This window comes from Gavialis gangeticus, unplaced genomic scaffold (genome assembly GCF_001723915.1).
Source record: "Gavialis gangeticus isolate Ggan-Ray unplaced genomic scaffold, GavGan_comp1, whole genome shotgun sequence".
In the NCBI taxonomy this organism is placed as follows: Eukaryota; Metazoa; Chordata; order Crocodylia; family Gavialidae; genus Gavialis; species Gavialis gangeticus.
The window spans coordinates 76,789,903-76,803,352 of record NW_017729025.1 but is presented as its reverse complement, the minus strand read 5'-3'; positions in this window follow the sequence as shown (position 1 = coordinate 76,803,352).

Sequence of the window (13,450 nt, the reverse complement as noted above, 5' to 3'; positions counted from 1 at the left end):
GCCATTATTTATGTAAGGCCAAAACCATTGCAAAGCTAGAGTAAGTGTTTTGAAAATAAAAAGGACTGTGATGTTTTTCTTTTAAGCATACTTTTATTTGTTCCATACAACTTATCATATATGATTAATGACCTTTAGCATTATAAACTATCATGGATAGGTTCAAAAGTGACACAGGCCATCTTTGCATAAGTGCCATGGTTAGTTACCTAATCTAGTTCAGAGGAATTTCCTTAGTTAACTGGTATTTATCATAATGGGAACTTGTACACATGACAGCTGTCACGATGTACATGTGACAAAAATGTCATTTGTGTGGCTTAGTGGCATCACATATTACACATGTGCCAGTTTTCGGGGGTTTTAGATGACTGTGCAACATTACAAATTCCAATGATGCAGCTGTAGCTCACCCTCCAGCTGTAGGAGAGGTGGACAGGCTCTGCAGAAATAAAGGATCAGGACCCTCACCATTTCTACCTTCAACAGCTACTTGCTGAAGGCAGAAGTGGTGAAGAGCCCAATTCTTTTTTTAAATTGTTTTTGGCGTAACCTACCCTCTTCTCCTGTGGCCAGGGGGCAATCTGCCAGTGGGCCAAGCAGCCCCTGAGCTGTGGAGGTCTCTGGTCCTTCCCTCCACAGCACTAGCAACTCCCTGCCCCTGCCCCTGCCCTTCCCGGGCTGCCTGGGCAGGCTGCTAGTGGGCCGGATGCTGCCCCAGCTCATAGGTTCAGGGAACAGGTTTGGGGAACAGTTGGATCAGGCCAGGTGCTGCCTCCAAGATGGGTCAGCATCTGGCCCACTAGCAGCCCACCTGGGCAGCCTCACGGGGTGCTGCTGCTGCAGAGGGAATGACTAAGGCCCCCTGTAGCTCAGGGGCCCTTTGGTCCACCAGCAGCTTGCCCCCTGGCCATGTGCAAGCTCGAGCTCCAACAGAAAAAAAGGATTGGGTCCCTCACCATAATATGATGGAAAAATTGAAATAGTGAGTTTCAATTAAAAAAAACACCATTTCAATTTAGGAGGCATAGAATAAAATCCTGAGGACTAAACCCCTGTCAAGTGTTCAAGCACCCAGTCATTCCAAACAGATGGGTATGGAATCCATTCAGGAGATCAGAGAGGTAAGAACGTCTCAGGAGATGAACTAGAAAATTAGGCATCTTCCAAAGATCTATCCCAAGAAATTTAGTGAAATGTATTTAGATATAGCTGTTGAGAGAAAGTGCTGTTAATGCAGACATTTCCTTTTCAGTTTTAAAAATAATGTGTCTCATTATGGTATACAGTAATTTTATATGCGTGTCAAATTTTTGTGCATGTGGATAATTATTTCCTCTTCTTGTTAAAAAACTGTATAGGTATTCCGCCAAATACTGCTTCAAGGGAAGACTTCACTGATCAACCACCAAATATAGAAGTTGCAAACAGAGCTGAAGGTTTCTGGGTCTTGGGTTGCAGATTGGGACAATCTGAGCCATCTACAGTTTGCAATGAGAGAGAGAGGATCAACCAAAATGTTCTGTACCTGGATCTGGACCTGAATGTGAGTAGTACATTAAAAAACTGTGTGTATATCCAAGATGTGACTTCAGTAGGCCCTTACTGAGTACATTAGCTTTTGTACAAATAATGTTCCTATTACAAATATGTTTTTGACTATCTAAAATAAACTGCCTATTTTCAACTGGCATGTAGACTTCTAGATTGCAGCTGGACTGCTGGACTGGCAGCTATGTCCTCATTGAGTTTTGATAAAATTCAGATAGTTGCATTCTGTCACATTACGTTTAAAAAGTCAAAGCCCAGCCTGATGAGGTTAACCAAATTATAGATTTTTAAGTCATATCTTCTGAGAGAATGCCAGTACAGTATGTGTTAGTACTTGAAATACACAAATGTAACAGTGACATCTATTGGCAGAGGTACTAAAATTGTTAGAATTGTTTTACAATGAATTAGACGGCTTTAAAATGATACTTCAGCTCACCAGATAAGTTATATTTGAGCTCTTTTAAAATTCTAGTTTCTTTTCCTTGTATTCATTGCCTTATTTTCTAAATTATATATATGAACCATCAACACTCTAATTAATTAAGGTTCATATTTTTTTCCCATAAGGTTCATATATATTTTTTCTTATAAGGTTCATATATATATGAACCTTATATATAAATAAAATTTCTGGAATATCTTTTAGACAAATTCTTGTAATAGGATTGAAATAGACTGTCCCTTACCTGTTACAGAAAGATGCTGACCATGTAATATAAACTACCTACAGATATAAAGCATTCATATCGAGTAGTCAGTGTTCCAAATTAAAACTGGTAAACCACTTTACTATCAAATAACAAGGAATATCTGAGATTAGTAAAACATCTTGTTTCCATTTCTTTTTTCTTACAAAAAAAAGCTGGATTTTTAAAAAATTTTCCCTGAAGTTTTTCCCTATTCACATCTAATTAGCCACTCTATAAATAAAGGACTTCTGTTTTTTACTATGCAAGAAAAAAGGGGTACGTAAGTGAAGTTTTCTCAAAGATTCCAAATCCCCTTTAGATATGGTTATGGTCACAATAGTGACCATGTGAAATTAAGACTCTCTAATTCAGCAGACCCAATCCCTAGGTATATTGCAAATCTTTATATATATAAAGATATATGTTTATATTATTGTATAAATGTATTAACTTTTATATGTGGTAGCCCTGAGGAGGCAAACTATTTATAAATCTCAGAATTATATTGTTTTTACTTCAAAGCGTTCTTTTTCTAACCATTACTTGATGTTATATGTGGGGAGCAGTAGTAAGGAAAGGCAATTAAAATGAAAAGGGGATGAAATCCAAATGATGAGGTGGGAGGTAGCAGCTCAAGGTTATCTAGAAAGACTGAAATATGCATCTGCAGTCACTCCTCATCTTTTAAGTCTTTCTGCATTTTAGCTCTAAGTTTTTAGAGTTGGCACCAAGCACTGGAGCTGTGTGACTTAAATACTTATGGGATTCTACTGACGAAAGTCTCAAAAGCTGATATTAGTCATCTGTTCATTGCCTTTTACTCACTTTTACACTTGTGTGTCTATACACTTTCACTGCATGATAGCCAATAAATCCTTTGTTATAAATCCTGTTCTCTGAACTACTACCAGTTTGTCATGTAATGGGATTCCAGCTTAACTCCTGTATGAATTTATTCAATGAAGTATGTCAGCCCTCAAAATAATAAGTTGTCCAATCTGGATCTCTCAGAAAAGTGACGCATGATTATTAAGATCTTATTATTTGTATAATTCGCTAAAACAGCTGATCTTTAACTCACATTCAGAGCATGCTTCAGAATTTTGACGTAGGTCTGCAAAGAAATGTTGTTCTCCAAACGCTCCCACGCATTCTCTTAACTCTATGAAGTACAGGATTTTGAGAGAAGTCAGCACTGAAGTTTTTTGCCTGCTGCAAATTTAACTGTCTCGTGTTCTAGAAAGTGGCTGTAATGGTGAACTTCCAATTTCCAGACTTGCAAGAAAGTTTGTTTATATCTGTTTGCACTAGTGCCTGCATATCATAGGACTGAAGGTCAAGCTATTAGGTTAAAATTGGCATTGGTGGTACCTCCTTGGCTATGATATCAGCCCTTTAGAAGGAAATGATTATGAGCTTCAGACAGAATTTTTACAGTTCGGAGCATATCCTGAAAATTATGTATCTGTAAATGCACTGTAACCTATCTAGTCTTTAGTTTAAAGATTTGCTTAATTTTAACCATTTAATCTTAGACACTTTTGGAGTGTTTTTTTTTTTATAGAGGTCAAACAGTCCCCCACAAACTTACACACTACAGTACTGGAAGCCATATGGATATTTTTGAGAACTATGCAAGAGGCCTGACAGGATAGAAATTGAATTTGAATAGTGTGCCCTCTGTCCATGGTGGCCTCAGGTTCCCCTCTTGGGAACCCTTTGCTGCTCTGAAATGCCTCCTTCTGTATTCTTTCTCTCCACTGATGTCTCTTCATCTCTGAGCATCATTGATTGGTCTCCCTGCATTCATCATACTGTCCATGTTCTGTCCTGTCAGCATATTCCTTTGTTTCACAACCCCATCACATGCACACATCTTAACCTGGTTCTTTCCAGTTTCTCTTAATCTGGTCTGTTTACCAAAACTGAAAATCCCAAGTGCCCTTCAGTTTGGCACTGTGACCTAATGCCAATGTGGCAGAGTCCTTTATCTCTGTTATGGAACACTGTGCAACAGTGTGGTACATACCTTCAATTTCCTAGTCTGTGTATCTGCTTTCTGCTTGCCTATGTCAGACTGTCACAGAGCACTCAGGTGCCCTGCACCTGAGAGCAGAAAACAGCTTGTGAGAGACCCCTAGTGGCACGAAGAGGGAGGCCCAGCTGCCAGTTACCAGGGCAGCCAGAGTAACAGGTGCCGGTTGCCAGAACAACTGCTGGGGAGCCAGCTGACAGAAAGGGGCAGGGCCTGGCCCATGTAAGCCCAGGCGGAAGGCCAGGAGGGGAGTTCCCCTCTGGCGGACAAGGGAGGAGGAGCTCAGTCAGTGCAGACAGGGGAGAGAACCCTGACTGAGTGAGCAGCCCCTGGTCACTGCTGGGGGTTGGAGTGTTTTCCCGGTAGGGATTGAATGCTGTTTGGCTGGACGGTCTAGCTTTTTATGTTATAGCCCGGGGGCTTTGTGTTTTTGTGTTCGCTGTTTTGACTGGAGGACCGGATGAGTCTATTAGGGGTTGGAGGAGGCCTCATAGGGGCACCACGGTAGCGTGGGAACCCTGGCGCCAGAGAGGGTGCGGCATTTTGGGGTGCACTGACCCTAGCCTCAGAGCAAGGGGGAAGTGAGAAGCCACAGGGTAAGGGGGGCTGCAAGAGGCCCCAAGGAGGTAAAGGAGAGGGCCAAGTCACAGCAGGACCCAGGTCAAAACCACATCAGTACCATCTGCAAGGCTTGGGCTGCAGTGTAGGGGAGGAAACGGAGCCGCAGATAGCGCCCCCTGGCACCGGGGCACATAAAGTGGGCAGCCTCCCACTAATTACATCAATCAATTAATCAATTAAGATCAAGGCATGGCAGGTGAGTAAACAGGCGGTTGGCCCATAACAGGAGGGTGGAGTCTCCAATAGAAAGGCTCCAGTAGCGATACTCCTGTCACACACACACAGTGGGCTTTGAAGAAAACTTTGTCACATACAGGCTTTATGAAACCAATTAAACCTTGCCATTGTCCTGCATCATTGTTCTAATGCAATATCAACTTTACCTACAAGCCAATTCCCAAAAGCAAACCTCTAAATACCATTTTCTAGTCATCATACCTTGTCATGATTATATGGTCATAGTATGGTGTTGACACATCTGGGTCTTTAAAAAAATGATTGTTCCAGGTGGTAGCTAAGTCAAGAAATAAATAGGTCTGTGTATGCAGTTTGGTATAACCATTTGCACACTTGTTGTTTTGACTGTTGGATCAATTAACTCTGTCAAGAATTTGGTGTTCCAATTCATGGTTGTCTTGATATTTAATGCTATAGTCAGTTGTCAGTTCCAAAACTCCTTTTAAAATGAGTAAACTGGAATAAAGATTTACTAGGTTTTTTTGGTATCTAACCACTGAGACTGTGTAAGCATAAGGGAATGCACTATCAGTAAGTTTTCCTTTGGTTTTTGATTGACATGAAATAGATAAGACTTCCAAAAAATTGGTACAGAAATTCTTCCCATTGGATGGTTTTCAAGAAAGAATCACTATGCTCTGACTATATCAAGATATGATTCAAACACTTTTTCATTCTAAACCCCTATGCATCAGCACCACATTAAAAAGTATTTGATTTCCTACTAGTGGTACCTTCTAGTTGTAGTGTAGCCTCCTATGTCTTCATGTTTTTCTGCATCAGTCTCTGGTTCTCATCATGGAGAGGATCTGGGAATGTCACTTAAACTGAAGGAAAGGTTCCCCTGAGGAAAAGCTTATTTTTTTAATATATATCTTTTTATTGTGAGTTTCCTTCACTTGTTTTAAAACTCATTCCAAAGGAGATATTGGGCATATCTTGAGTTGGTTGTAGGTGTGATTTCTGTCTGTGATTAAATGTAAATCATAAAAGGGATGGACTGTTAAATGCTTTCAATTAAAATAAATCTTTGTTTTGTAGTATTAATATCATTTCCCAGAAGCTTGCGATGATTGGTTATAGAATTTTTTGAAGTATCAGAGGGTTGATAGATCATTGTAAAAATGAGAAGAAAACATGCAAATTACCAGGCAGTGTTTTTCTAGATAAATCAGCATCTATTTCTAGAGGATGCCAAGAAATCTAAATCTATCCAATCCTATATCACTATTAAATTCTATGAAGGAATATTTTTTCAGAGATGAATTTCCTTAATATTAAAGCTTTTGTATAACAACAAACTAGTCAAGTCCTGTTTATTTACTGATTATGTAGCAAACTTTAGTTATGGACTGTCATTCCCCTTCTCTCTCAGCTCCCCAACTCTACCAGCTCATCACTAACTCTTTTTTTGTAACACAAAAGTTTATTTTTATAAAACAAATAATAAATAGCAAGTCAAGAAACCTACATGAACTTCATTACAGATAAGTAAATTTCATTTCCCCCAGTATCTCTGAGTACTGTTTTGGAGGTAACAACATCTTTATCTGTCTCAGGATAAAATAATTTAATTCTCTTCTTCTCAGGCAAGGCCTCAAGTTACAGTTTCCCATCTCCAAGTGTAGCGAGCTTGCTGGCAGTAGCCCGGCGCACCAGCTTTGGAAAAGTTTGAAGTGGTTGGTGGGGTATTTCCCTTTCCCCCACCAATTGGGTGAAATCAGGGAAGTGGCTAGCCCCACTTCTTCTGTGGTGTGAGGCAAAGAGCTGGACTTGAGAGGGGAATAACAGCCCCCCCCCGACTGGTCCATTTCCAACCCAGGGACAGAGTCCTCAAAGGGAATAAAAAAATACCATGCCCAGCACACAGGTGGCTGCATTGAGGGATGGACAAGAGGGCAAGGAAGAGCTGACTAGCAGGGCAAAGCTGTTGCCCCAGAAGAGCCCGAAGACTCCTTATTGGAGAGGGAGTGGCAAGCGGGTGTGTCCCCCAACCCCATTGTGAGGGAGTGTGCCATCAGTGCACAGCCAGTGCGCAGAGGGTCTGGAAGTGGACCAAGATCCCAGCTTTGGTTTCCAGCCCCCTAAAACGGCAGGTTGAGCGGTGCACATCTGGTGCATGGAAGGCCCAGGAGTGGACTGAGACCCTGGCACTGCACCAGGTGGCTCAGGTCTCCAACTCCTTGCACAAGGCAGAACCAACAGTGCATGGACCAGTGTACAGGGCCGGAGTCTGGGAGAGCCCCAAAGCGGTTAAGGCCTCCTGCCAAGGGGAGAGACACCTCACCAGACCCTTGGATGAGTCATGAGTTGCCTTGGAAGGAGATTCCCACAGGGGAGGAGGGTTTTTCCCCCTGTGACAAGTAGTTGGGATATTTAAGTTGGTTAAAGGGACAGCTGGGGTATCTGGGGCTCCCCACTCCCCTCCTCTCATCTAGGGCACCTCCTTCTCCTGGGGCATTGCTATTGTTTATTTATTCCCCCCTAGACCCTGGGCCTCATATTTTGTAGGACCATATTTCATTAGAGTATAAGATTACATGATATTTACTTAGACCTATATTTCCCAGATTCAAAGTATTTACATAGAGTTGTGTGTATATATATATTGCACATAGTTCCCATGTCTCATATATATGTGTGTGTGTCATGTTTAACTCTTCCTGCATATTAATAAATTTTACATAGTTAAGTCTTAAGACGTGTCCCGGCTTTATAGGGGAAGGAGGAAACTATGTGCAGTAGACATTTTCACCCCACAGCAGACCTGCCCTGCTAACATTCCCTTCAATTGAAGAAGGGAGTACATAATTGGGTACTACCAAGGCTACACAAGGTAATCCATAACCTTGATTATATTAGACCCTAAAGTAGGCCTAAAAAGACCTACTTAGGTTCAGCATCTGAAGTTTTGCTCTGAAAGGCTAGGGACAGACATTCAAAAAGTTTGAACCTGAATTGATTCAATCTTTGCAAGTTAGTCTAACCTGGGTAGGCTGAGCTGGTTTGTAACTGGACAGACATTATTTCTGGACTGAGGAAGTTCAGGCACATGCTTGCAGTGGCTCAGGCTAGAAGCCAGGGAGGAGGGGGGGCGCTAGTGCAGCCCTCCCTTCCCTTGAACAGTTCTGAGAGTGGGGTGCGTGGCCGGGCCCCAGCAGGACCTCTGCTTAGGGAGGTCTGCCTGCACTATCCCAGGCTTTTCCCCACTGGCTGCTTAAGAGGCAAGGGTGTTGCCAGCCCCCTGCTAGCACTCTGAGGCAAGGGGGTGTACAGTGCATGCATCTGTTGATGATACGAAGCTTTTCAATCTCCCTCTCTGCTTCTTTATACTGTCTACAACAAAATGACCAGCAAGCAAGCCAGCAAAACAATAGCCTCTCTCCATTAGTTCAAACTCTTCTTAAACAGCTTACCAGCTGACCTGTTGTTTAGCTCCAAAATGCCCTAAGTGGTGACTGTTCTGTCTGCCTGCCCTGGTGAAATTGGAGATACACACAGATACCTCTTGGCATTAGCTAACATATCACATGCCTAGGGTCCATGGAGCTGGGGTCCATGCTGTGGGAGATGAAAGAGAAGGAGGGAGGGAGGCGGGGATTCCTCCTTGAGCAGCGAGGGAGAGGCTGTGCCTGCAGTCTCTGCCAGAGCTCCAGCTAGGGAGCAGAGGGAAGGGGTCAGCCCTGCTATGGAGCAGAGAGCCCCACCCAGCCCAGAGAGCATGCCAGGATATTGGGGGGAGTCTGTCTTAATTTAAACCAGGAAGAGGTCTGGGACATTCATTGCATAAATCAGTTTGACCCAAATCAATTAAGTCTGATACTACATTCAACTACGTGTATCTCAAACCAGTTTTAGCCATTTTCAAACTGGTTTATGTGCACCAAACATCTGTTCTGTTACAGGTTTAAATCAGTTTCTGATCTCTTAAACTGGCTTATGTGCAATGTCTGTCCCTAGCCAAAGAGATAGGGTCAGTTGCATCCAGTGACTAGGGAACCTTCTTAATGCAAAACATTGTTTATTTAGAATCAAAGCATTTCAGAGGAAAAAAACCTTAAAATAATAAAGTGCCTACAAGCATATGTGCCTTCCCTAAGACCTACCATCCCATGGAAGCTTGGGAAGACTCTGGCTACCTCAGACACTCCCACAGGATGTGTTGTTGTGTCTGTGACAGAGTATTTCTTCCACATGTAGGTTAACCACGAATCACCTATTTCTCCCTCCAGAAAGTCTTCCTCCCACACTTTTTTTTCTCTAGTTTTTCCAGCCTTTGCAAAACAACTTAGATCACAGCCCAGCTACTAGCATAGGTATAGTCTTGTAGTTGCCCCAAAGTTTTCTTGAAGGTTGTTTACCTAGAATCTTTATATAGCCTTCCAGTTCGTTTCTGTAGAGAGAGGGGGGAAGGATACTTAAACTAAACCAGTATATTCATATAGGAAACCCGGATAACCTCTGGTAGTTATACAACAGATACCTCTACTAACCAGGTCACATTCATAAAACTGTTACAGATCGGTATTCCCCGATTATTTCAGCAGTTCCAATCCTGCCACAAATATAATCTGATGTCAGCACAAGCATAATAGTTTTGTATGGTTTGAATGACTAAGCTTAGTTTGCACAGGTAACTTAGATTCCTGACCTATGAACTACTTCATCACACCATCTGTTAAAAAATGTGGCATGAACAATTGTGCATCTGTTGTGGACTGCCTGTATTTCAAATGAATAACATAAATGGAAAGATGGGAAATAAAATAATGGGAAAACAGTTAGTTTGTACTTGTGCAAAGCAAAGAAATAAATCAAATCATTTAATACATCTTAATCCTGGTTCTTCATATAAACATAGATGTAACTGTTATGAGAAGAAGTCTAGAGTCCATTAAATTGACTTTTCCTTGTTTATGGCCACATAAGGAGACATTCAGGGGGTTTATACATGTGCACCAGGAGTAGGCTCTTTAATTAGAGTGGCTCTAAGAACCATTACAATTAAAGAACCTGTAAAGTCTCATCTGTCAGCATCCCTGCACTTCAGAATGGCAGCGGGGATGCTTTATCTAAAGCTCATTGAATGAGTTTTATATAAAATGTCCCCACCTCCATTTTGAAGTGCAGGGATGCTGATACATATATGGGTACTTTCAGTTTCTCCTAGCAGAGTTGTTGCTCCCCATGCAAAAATGACTGATCCAGGAGAAGAATAACCTGGGAACAATCACAATTAAATAACTCCTAGGTGAGTTACTCCTTTAAGAGTGAATGTCTGTACCTATTGTGTTCTGACAAAAGCCACAGCACAGTCCTCCAGCATCCCAGGACACTTTTCTTTCCCCACCTCCACTCCCAGAGACAGTTTGTTGCTTGGCCTGGACTCTTTGGGCCCCTTCACAGTCTCCACATTGGCTGACCCAAACTGCCTCCTACGTGGTCTCCCTGCAGCATAATCAGGGCTTCACTGTGCACTATTGCTGTCTTTTGCTAGGCAAACTGAAGGAGCATGCAGAACAGCACTGTAAGCTCCCTGCTCTTCTAGGGCTCAGCACTTGAAAGTTTGTTCAGGTGGCTCCACACAAGTTTTTCTATCAAAAGAATAAACCTGGGAGAATTCTCCCAGGACCTCTGAAAATGTATACACAGCATAAGTGGTATGAAGTGAATTCTAAAGTGGCTGGTGATTTAGATAACAGAATTTTCTTGTGAAGGAAATCTTCACTGGTGCATAAATTCCTCTTGCCCCTTGTTCCGATACCTAAAACACCCAGTATAGTAGGGAGTATGGAGCAAAGAGGCAGTTCATAGAAGAACAGCCTAATTGTTTGCTGGTGTGGAACTATGTTCATAAGTTAAATCATTAGTTTCCACCAGAGCTGAGTGTCTGAGAATTGAGGAGCTGTGACTAGCTCCCCTCCTACCTCACTGTTCCCAAACTCTGCTAAGGTTGCTGCAAAGATAAGCTCAAAGTATCAAAAAATATTTTAGACTTTTAAAGAATATTAAATGTGGAGTATGACAATGCATTGCTTTATTCTCAAGTCACAAATGAAGTAGGCACATAGAGTTATCTCCTTCTCCCTGTATGTGTATGCAGACCTACAAAGTTTAGTTAGGGTCAGGGAGTGGCAAGAGATGCACAGGTGAAAGTCCATAGCACCCCCACACCCCAAAGACTGCAAGTGACCACTAACAGCCACAGCAGATCCCGTCTGACCCCTGGCAGAGCCGGAGGTAAGCAGGGCTCATGGTGGGAGGGGAGTACCACAGCTGCAGAGAGGCAGCTGAGAGGACCTGAGGAGGGTCCTGCACTGCCCCAGCTCCTACTTGGCCCAGTCCCCCAGGGAGGCACGTGACTGGAGCTGCACAAACAGGACATGCAAACAGGCATGCTTCCTGCGCATAAGTTAGCACAAATGTTTGTGCAGGAGGGTGATCATGAGGTCATGAACTCCAGGCACTGAGCCATAGCCTGCACAGTAGTAGCCAGACTACTACAAGGACCATGGTGGGTGGGACATGTTGCAACCTGAGGCTCCACCCTGCACTTGGACTCCCCTGCTCTGACACCACTGGGGTCTGCTGAAATGAAACATGCAGTCCCTGCCCCCACCTGGGCAGGACCCATGGCCCCAGCCTCCACTCAGACGGAGCCCCTGGCTTCATGTGGAGGCTGCCTAGCAAGAATACAGGCAGCTGGGTTTGGGGGCACTGATACCTCCCCTTGTGGGGTGTGCCCAATGGTGGAGGCCCTTGAATACCAGATTAGGGAACTCAAGGCAATGGTAAGAGGCTGTGCACCATTAGAGACATGGAGCAGGAACTGGACTTTTATTTTCAGCCTTTCCACCTGACTGCTGATGACAGTGTGGTGGAACCAAGGAACCACCATGAAGTCAAGCCTAGGGTTGCCTAGATGACGATTGTCTCCAGTCCAAAGAGGCATAGCACCAGGGTTACCACTCCCCTGGAGCTGCATAACCACTTTCAACTGAGCCAGCCATTCTGCTGGCTCCAGCAAGTGAGGATGGAGGGCCACCAGCACCTGTGCCTAGAAGAAGACGCAGAGTTATTGTGGTGGGTGACTCTCTCCTTAGGAGGGCCAAGAAAGCGATCTGTTGCCCTGACCCCCTAGCCCATGAGATCTGCTGCCTGGCTGAAGCTCATGTCTGGGATATGATAAAGAGGATCCCCAAGCTCATCTGGCTCTGACCACTGTCCCATGCTAATCATCTATGTGGGCACAAACTATATGGTCTGGAGCAGTCTGGGCTGGGTCATGCATGACTACAGGGCTCTGGGGGCTGGGCTTAGGGAACTGGGGACAGATAGTTTTTCCTTAGATCCTCCCAGTCACAGGACATGGGCTTTGGAGGGAAAAGTGCATCGGTGAGGTAAATAGAAGACTCTGGCTCTGGTGCCATCATGAGGGGTTTGGCTTCCTTGACCATGGTCTGCACTTAACAGAGAGCAGACTGTTGGGAAGGAATGGCCTCCACCTCACCTGGAGAGGGAAGTAGCTCTTCTTGGCCAGAATAGCTGACCTTCTTGACAAGGCTTTAAACTAAGACCTCTGGGGGGATGGGCGGTCTATTAACAGTTCTAGCCCAAGTCATGTCAGCTGCATTACTAATAACCTGGGCAGCCCAAGGGAACCCACTCAGATGACAGCACAAGGAAAGGTCCCAATTCACCCCATAGGGAATCATTGGGATTCTCATGGCAGACTTAACTGCCTGTACATGAACGCCAGGAGCTTGGCAAACAAGCAAGAGGAACTGGCCCTTGTCCTATGTGAAAATGACTATGACCTTGTAGGGATAACAGAGACCTGGTGGGACTCTGCCTTTGATTGGTCTGTTGCTTTAGAGGTTTACACATATTATAGGAGAGACTGTGTTGGGAAAAAGTGTGGGGGTGTTGCTCTCTACATCAAGTATCAGTTGTCTTCTCCGTAAATTAAGTTTTCTAATGAGGAAGGGTGACTTGAGACCCTCTGAGTCAAAATATGTGGAGAACATGGGTAGGGTGACACCCCAGAGTGCTGAGGGAATTAGCTGAGATCATTGTGGGACCCTTGGCATGGCTTTACAAGCACTCATGGTGCTCTAGTATGGTGCCAGAGGACTGGAGAAGGGTCAACGTGGTTCCCATCTTCAAAAAAGGAAGGAAGGAGGACCCAGGAAACTATAGGCCAGTTAGTCTTACCTCGATACTGGGTAAGCTTTTTGAGAGAATTATCCTGGCACATGTCCACAAGGGGCCAGCGGGGGAGGTTATGCTTAGGGGCAACCAACACAGGTTCATT